This window comes from Urocitellus parryii, chromosome 6 (genome assembly GCF_045843805.1).
Source record: "Urocitellus parryii isolate mUroPar1 chromosome 6, mUroPar1.hap1, whole genome shotgun sequence".
Classification (NCBI taxonomy): Eukaryota; Metazoa; Chordata; class Mammalia; order Rodentia; family Sciuridae; genus Urocitellus; species Urocitellus parryii.
This window is the reverse complement of record NC_135536.1, coordinates 25,590,740-25,597,447: the sequence shown is the minus strand read 5'-3', so window position 1 is coordinate 25,597,447 and position 6,708 is coordinate 25,590,740.

Genomic DNA, 6,708 nt, shown 5'->3' with positions numbered 1-6,708 from the left:
TTCACTCTTAGGGAACGATACTCAGAACATGGCATGCTGAAGGTCCGCGAAGTGGATACAACTACTTGCTTCATCCACAACTGCACCTCTATTTCCCTAAAATTGTCACCTTCCAGGACCTTCGTCCCTGGTAGCTGGAACTGGCCTTTCATTTGCTTCCTTTTTGATCAAACTAAAGGCTATTGCCATTGGTGGCCTGAGATATATAATGGATGCCCCTATTGGTCATGCAGGTTCCATGATGAACGTGGTAGCTATTCTTACCACTCACTAGGTTACCCTGTAGGATGGACTTCTAGTTACCTAAAATGGCATAAAGGCTTTTCATCAGATAACCATGGATGGTATACTTTAGATATACCTGACCCCAAGGCCAAACGTTGGGACTATGTTGAGTTTGCTGTCTATGCCCGGACAACCTCAGCCAGACCCACGGGGTGGATGACTGTTGGCCGCACCCTGATTACGCCACCTAAGGCAACCATCCAGGTAGTCAAACACATCAAGGAGTCAGAATCAAAACTTCAAGATCTTATCCATAGCCCATCCAAAGGGGATTCAGAGCCTTCAGCCCCCTCAGGCCTCCCTCCCACATGGCTCAATTTGCTACACCAAACTCTTCGATTATTAAACTCCACCCTTCTTTCTGTGCCTACTTCTCAATGCTTTCTCTGTGCTTCACTTAGTCGTCCACTTCTAGCAGCAGTCCCATTAGCAGCAGGAAATATTTCAGAAAAAACCTACAATTTCTTTGAGAAAGGACAACCCCTACACGTGACAAGTATCCCACTATGGGAAAGTTATTCCACCAATACTTCATTTCCTTTCATCTGTTTCCACCCGCCAACAACGAATCCTTTACCCATTTGTTCCTTAAGCTATAGTACCCCATCAAGCCCTGCGTTTATGCAACCTGGACATTTCCTCTGGTGTAACGGGTCTTTAAGTACCTCAACAATCAATGTCTCTGGCACCTGTTTCTTGGTTACTGTAGTTCCTCAGCTGTCTTTATATACTCCCACCGAATTCCGACAGCTGGCCCTACCTTCCCGCACCCGTAGGGCAGTCTTTCTGCCGGTCCTGGTAGGCCTCTCTTTAACAACCTCAGTGGCGAGTCTCGGACTCTCTGGTGGAGCTCTAGGTCATGCTCTATGGGCATCCAATGACCTGCAACAAAAACTGCAGGAAGCACTTGATACCACTGCTGAGTCTCTGGGCTCCTTGCAGCGGCAAGTTACTTCATTGGCACAAGTGGCTTTGCAGAACCGAAGAGCAATTGACCTTCTCACTGCAGAAAAAGGGGGTACATGCCTGTTCCTTAGAGAGGAATGTTGCTACTATGTTAATGAGTCTGGGCTAATAGAAAAAAATGTTGTTAAATTGCAGGAATTATCAACCCAATTGCTCAAACCCACCTCCTCTAATCCCATAACGGGGTTCTTCCAATCCTCTCTTGCCACGTACTTACTACCTATTTTAGGGCCCCTTATTGGGATACTCCTTTTCTGTGCTCTCTTGCCCTGCATAATGAAGTTCCTTCAAACCCAATTGCAGAAAATTTCTAATCAAACTTTTAACCAGCTTCTGCTTAGGCGCTACCAGCCTCTGATGACCGATGAACCCCCAACATCTCCAAGAGAACAGTTCACTCAGTGCTGAAGCTTCCTACCAGGCACGATGGAATACAACGGACATCAGACAGCGAGAGACAACGAGCCCCAAGAACCTTTTAATCTGCCATCCTGGATTCATAAGTCTTTATGTTCTTTTAAGCCTCCTCATGGCCCTTGGCCTCTTTTCTGTCAGTCCCCCAACATGGAACTTCTGCCAAAAATTGACCTTTGCTTTAATTTTTATCTTTATTCTGTTTGTATTCGCTCTGATCTTCTTCAGGTGCTGGTGACGCCATGTCCAGACAACGCTTCCAGTATTTTCTAGAGTCCCTGTTACAGGACCAGTGGCTGATACCAACAATCTTCTCCATCCAGGACTGGTTCGATGCCATCGACAACTTGTGGCTTCAGGGAACCTTTATATACTTCACCCCTACGGAAGTAGCTGTCTATAGCCACTGGGTTTTATTTCTGGCTGCCATGATATCCCCAGACCTGCCCCCCCGAACATTCCTCCACTCCCCCTTTTAGGCCCTACGACGCCCCCACCCAGCAGGAAGCAGCCGGATCTGACTAACGACGTCCCAGTTCCTAAGAAAACAAAAAGGGAGGAATGTTGGGAAAAGTGTAAACAGCAGCCATACCCCAGAGAGAAACCCCAACATGGCGTCTAAGGACTTCTTCTCCCTACCTTCTTCTTCTCTGCAGTGGCGCGAAAAGTTCCCGCCCTTGTGAAATTCTCCCGCCGGCGCTAAATTTAAACCTCGCTAAGCGGGAACCTTAGCCCCAATGAGAACTAATTCCTGGGCGCGGGAACTGATATCTGGAAGAACTTGCCAATAAATGGGTGTCCTGCCATTTATCTAAGCCCTACCATCTCCCCTTTAGTTCTATATAAGCACACAGCTTTTGCAATAAAATTGGAATTCTCCCGGCGAGGTGTCTTTGCGTGGGGATTCCTTTCAACATACAGACCAGAATTCATCTCCTATTGATGACCTTCTTACCAATGGCTACAATTAATTGATTTTTTTTAAAGTTCCAATTTCACAGCTTGCTTTGTGATATTTATTACGGTAGCTTTGCTGAACTAAAAAATTCCCTGAATTATGCTACAATATTGCTGAGCAGCCCCTCACTGAACTCATCATAAGAGCTCTTTGGTGTCAGGAACATTCATTCAGCTCAGTCGCCGGGTCTTCACTGAGCATGCAGTATCCACTGTGCCAGGCACTGGGCTACGTGCCCACCAGGGTTGAGCAAGGCAGGCCCACCCTGCACCCCTCACGCTTACGTTCTAGAGGGGTGATAGTGTTCTGCAGGTATCACGGTGCTAACATGTGGCGGGCATTCATTTGTTCACCTTCTCCCTCCCTCACCCGTATTTACTGAGTACTGACCAGGCTCCAGGCCCCGTGCTTGATGTAGGGACACAATAGTATCCATATGACTTACAGGGCACTGTATGGGGGAGGACACATAGTCAAAATCCTACCAGTCATAGGTATATCAAGCAGCTATAGGAAGGATTTGATAAAGTCTAGGCTACCAGGGAAGGCTTCCCGGATCAGAAAGTGAGGGACTCTTTTCCAGACAGTGGACACAGAAGTGCCCTGAGGTGGGAGGAAGCCAGGAGCTCTGGGAACCAAGAGGGCCAGTGAGCCGGCAGCCAGAGAGAAGGGTGGTCTGGTTTATTGTTGGACAAACAGAAAATTCATGGCCTTTATCGAAACAAATGCTCTTTCCCTGCAGTGTGACTAAATCCTGGGCCTGCAGCACCCAGGGAGAGTGGGCCTGGAGATAGACAGGCCAAGGCCCTTGGAAGCCGACCTGTGTCCTGGCCCAGGGCTGGGCTGGCAGAGAGCTGACCGGGCGCACTGCAGGCTTGTAGAATCAACACCACTGAGTAACGGATTTTCATCCACTGCCCCCACTGAATCCCTTCCAGACGGCGGGCGGTGGGGCAGCTGCTTGTACAAGTCAAACATTGATTCAGCTGCTGGTGGGAAAGGGGCTTTGGGGAGGGACTGTGAGTTGGGAGGGAGTCAGAAGAGCAGAGAGGGGAAAAACTGTCAGGGAAAGCAAGATGGAGAGGCCCATTCAAGGGTTAACTCCTCCTGCCTGTATCTGCCCCCTCTGGCTCAGAGGCTGTATTTATAGATGGGATAATTGTGGAGGCTTTGAAAGCAGCTCTGAAGTGTGGGCTGGAGGGTGGGGGTGGGGAGGCCTGGGTCCCACCTGCTCCTGGGAGCGGCCCCTCCCCCACCTCCCTTCCTCCTCCTTAGGCTCCAATGAGACCCAGCAGGGTGGGGAAGGGTGTGCGGGGTGCCCACTGACCGCAGCTCCGCATTGTGCTGAAATTCCACACTTTCAATTCCCAAACAGCCAAGCCAGTGTCACCCCTTTTGCCAGCTTCTTCCTGGCCCCCTGAGCTCAAGTGACCCCTACCACCCAGCCCTCACCTGCTACTCCCTGGAACCTTATAATTCTTGCATAGTGTGATCAAAATCAGAAAATTATCTTGTTTACTCCTTGAACCTCGGCCTGGCTGGTCTTGTTTGCTGAATGCCTGGCCTGGAGTAGGCATTGGATGAATATTGGTTGAATGGACAAATGCGTATTTAACAAACTAGGAAACTGAGGCTCAGGGGGGGTGAAGCGATTCTCAGGGTCACATGCAAGGAAGTGGCAGAGCTGACATGATCAACCAGCTGTGGGTGAGAACCCTCAGGGGATGGTCTAGACCAGGAGTCTCAAACTCAGAGGCCAGGAGGTCGGGTGAATGAGTGGAGAGGGCTGTGGTGGGTGGGTTTGCAGGCTGTATTGTGTGTGCGTTTGCAGGGTGGATTGTGTGTGTCTCTGTGTGTGTTTGGACAGGGGAGGTTTCTGTGGTTTAGGGTTTAGGGTAGGGATGGTGTCCCTGGGGTGGACGGAGTTCCCTCCTGGCCCTGGCTGAAGGGCAGATGCCTTTAGCTGTGCCTAATGGTTACTAGATCATCTGAGTTTTCAGGACAGAAATCTAGATTTTTATGTAAAATTTATGGTTTTAAAATACTGGCAGCAAACCCACATTAAAAAATTATATATATATATATATATATATATATATATGAAATACAGAACACAGTTTAAACCCAGCACAGCTGCAGATTGGATAGGGTCCACTGTTTGCCACCTCTGCCCTCAGCTCATTTGCTCTGTATTGAAAATGGACACAAATAACACTCGTTCCTTCCAGAGACACTGCACTTAGGGGATTTCAAAACCTGTCATTATCTCACATTTCTTTTAATATTCACAGTGTTCAGGGAGAGGAGAGGAGACTACTATGCCTTTTTTTTTTCTTTTTTGGGTACTGGGATTGAACCCAGGGGCACTCGACCACTGAGCCACATCCCAGCCCTATTTTGTATTTTATTTAGAGACAGGGTCTCACTGAGGTGCTTAGCACCTCGCCTCTGCTGAGGCTGGCTTTGAACTTGCGATCCTCGTGCTTTAGCCTCCCGAGCCGCTGGGATGACAGGTGTGCACCTAGTTTTGAGATTATCAAATAGAGACCTTGAGGGGCCCTGTGAAGCCACTGTGGAGCAGCAAAGAGCGCTCTCTCTCTCTCTCTCTCTTTTCCTCTCTCTCTTGCCCTCTCACCTTTGCCTGCTAGTTGGTGGTGTTGCCCTGTCGGGGTCCACCCTTCATTTCCCCCCTCTACTTGGGATGTCGAGGGAGGCTCCGTGTTATGGATGGGGGTGGAGACATCCCAGGCAGTGCCACCCCACGAGTTTGGGGTGCCCCCAACAGGATTCGTCGCCAGCTTTGTGGAGAGCAGCCTGCCCTCTCACATGTACTCCTACCCCGATTCGATCCACCTTGTTTGGTGACATCGAAGATCGTCCTGCTGAGTCGGGATCCGGCTCCGTCCACACTCTTTAGCTCTGTTCAAGCTTTGACAACCTGACAAGGGACCTGTGTGGGTCTGCCGGCCCTGGATGGCCGTCCTCCCCTGCCCCAGCCTGGGCCACCCGACAGAGGAGGGGAGATGGTTTCACGGAGCACGTGAATGAATCCTTGAGAGTCATGAGGTGAAGGGGGCAGAAAAGAAGACCTCTTGATGACGATGAAGATGATGATGATGACGATGAAGATGAGTTCTAGTCAGAGCTCACTTGTACACAGAGGCACCCATACACGGTGGACACTGTGTTCAGCCTCTTGGGTGCCTGCTCAGGTAGCCTGTAAGCGTAGAATAGTGACTGGCGCTCTGTGAGTGCTTGGGGCACATCCTTTGTTAATATTTCATTCAGTCCTCAGGGCAACCCTGGGAGAGAATCATCCCCCTTGTGCAGATAAGAAACCAAGCCCCTGGAGGCTGAGTAGTTGCTCAGCTAAACCACTCAGTGGGTGGTGGACAGGTTGGAACCCCAACGGTCTGAACCCAGTCTCACCCACCAGGGAGGGGCAGAGGAGGGGGACAGCTGGAAGGGTGCTGTGGCCTGGATGTGGTGTGTCCCCCATGGGTGGTGTGGGGAGCTTGATCCTCAGTGGGATACTGTTGGGAGGTGGTGTGGGAACTCTAAGTGGGGCCTGGAGGGAAGTAATTAGGTCACCTCAGTGACACTGTCTTTGGAAGAAATATGATGCAATTCTCCGGTCTCTGGCTTTCAGACTCTGCATGTGATCTCTCCCTCTCACATGTATTCCTGCCCTGGTGTGATCCACCTTGGGACCCTTACCAGAGGCTGGATGGCCTGGATGGGACATAATCTATGGGACAACCTGTCCTTGGATTTGTAGCATCCAAAAATGGAGCTGAATGACTTCTTTTGTTTATAAAGTTTCAAGCCTCAGCTATTTTATCATAATAATAGAAAATGGACTGATACAGGAGGAGATAAGAGAAGTGAGGAAGAAAATCCAAATGAATCAAGAAAGGACCGTGCATGTGGGAACCAAGCTGAGCAAAAGCAGCAACAGGGATTTCCGGGAGAAGAGGGCAAAGGTGAGCTAAGTGTTGGAACACAGTTCAGGCCACCTTTCTCCTGGGGCCATGGTGGCTGTGTCCCCATGTGAACGAGAGGGAAGCTGACAGATTCAGTACTAA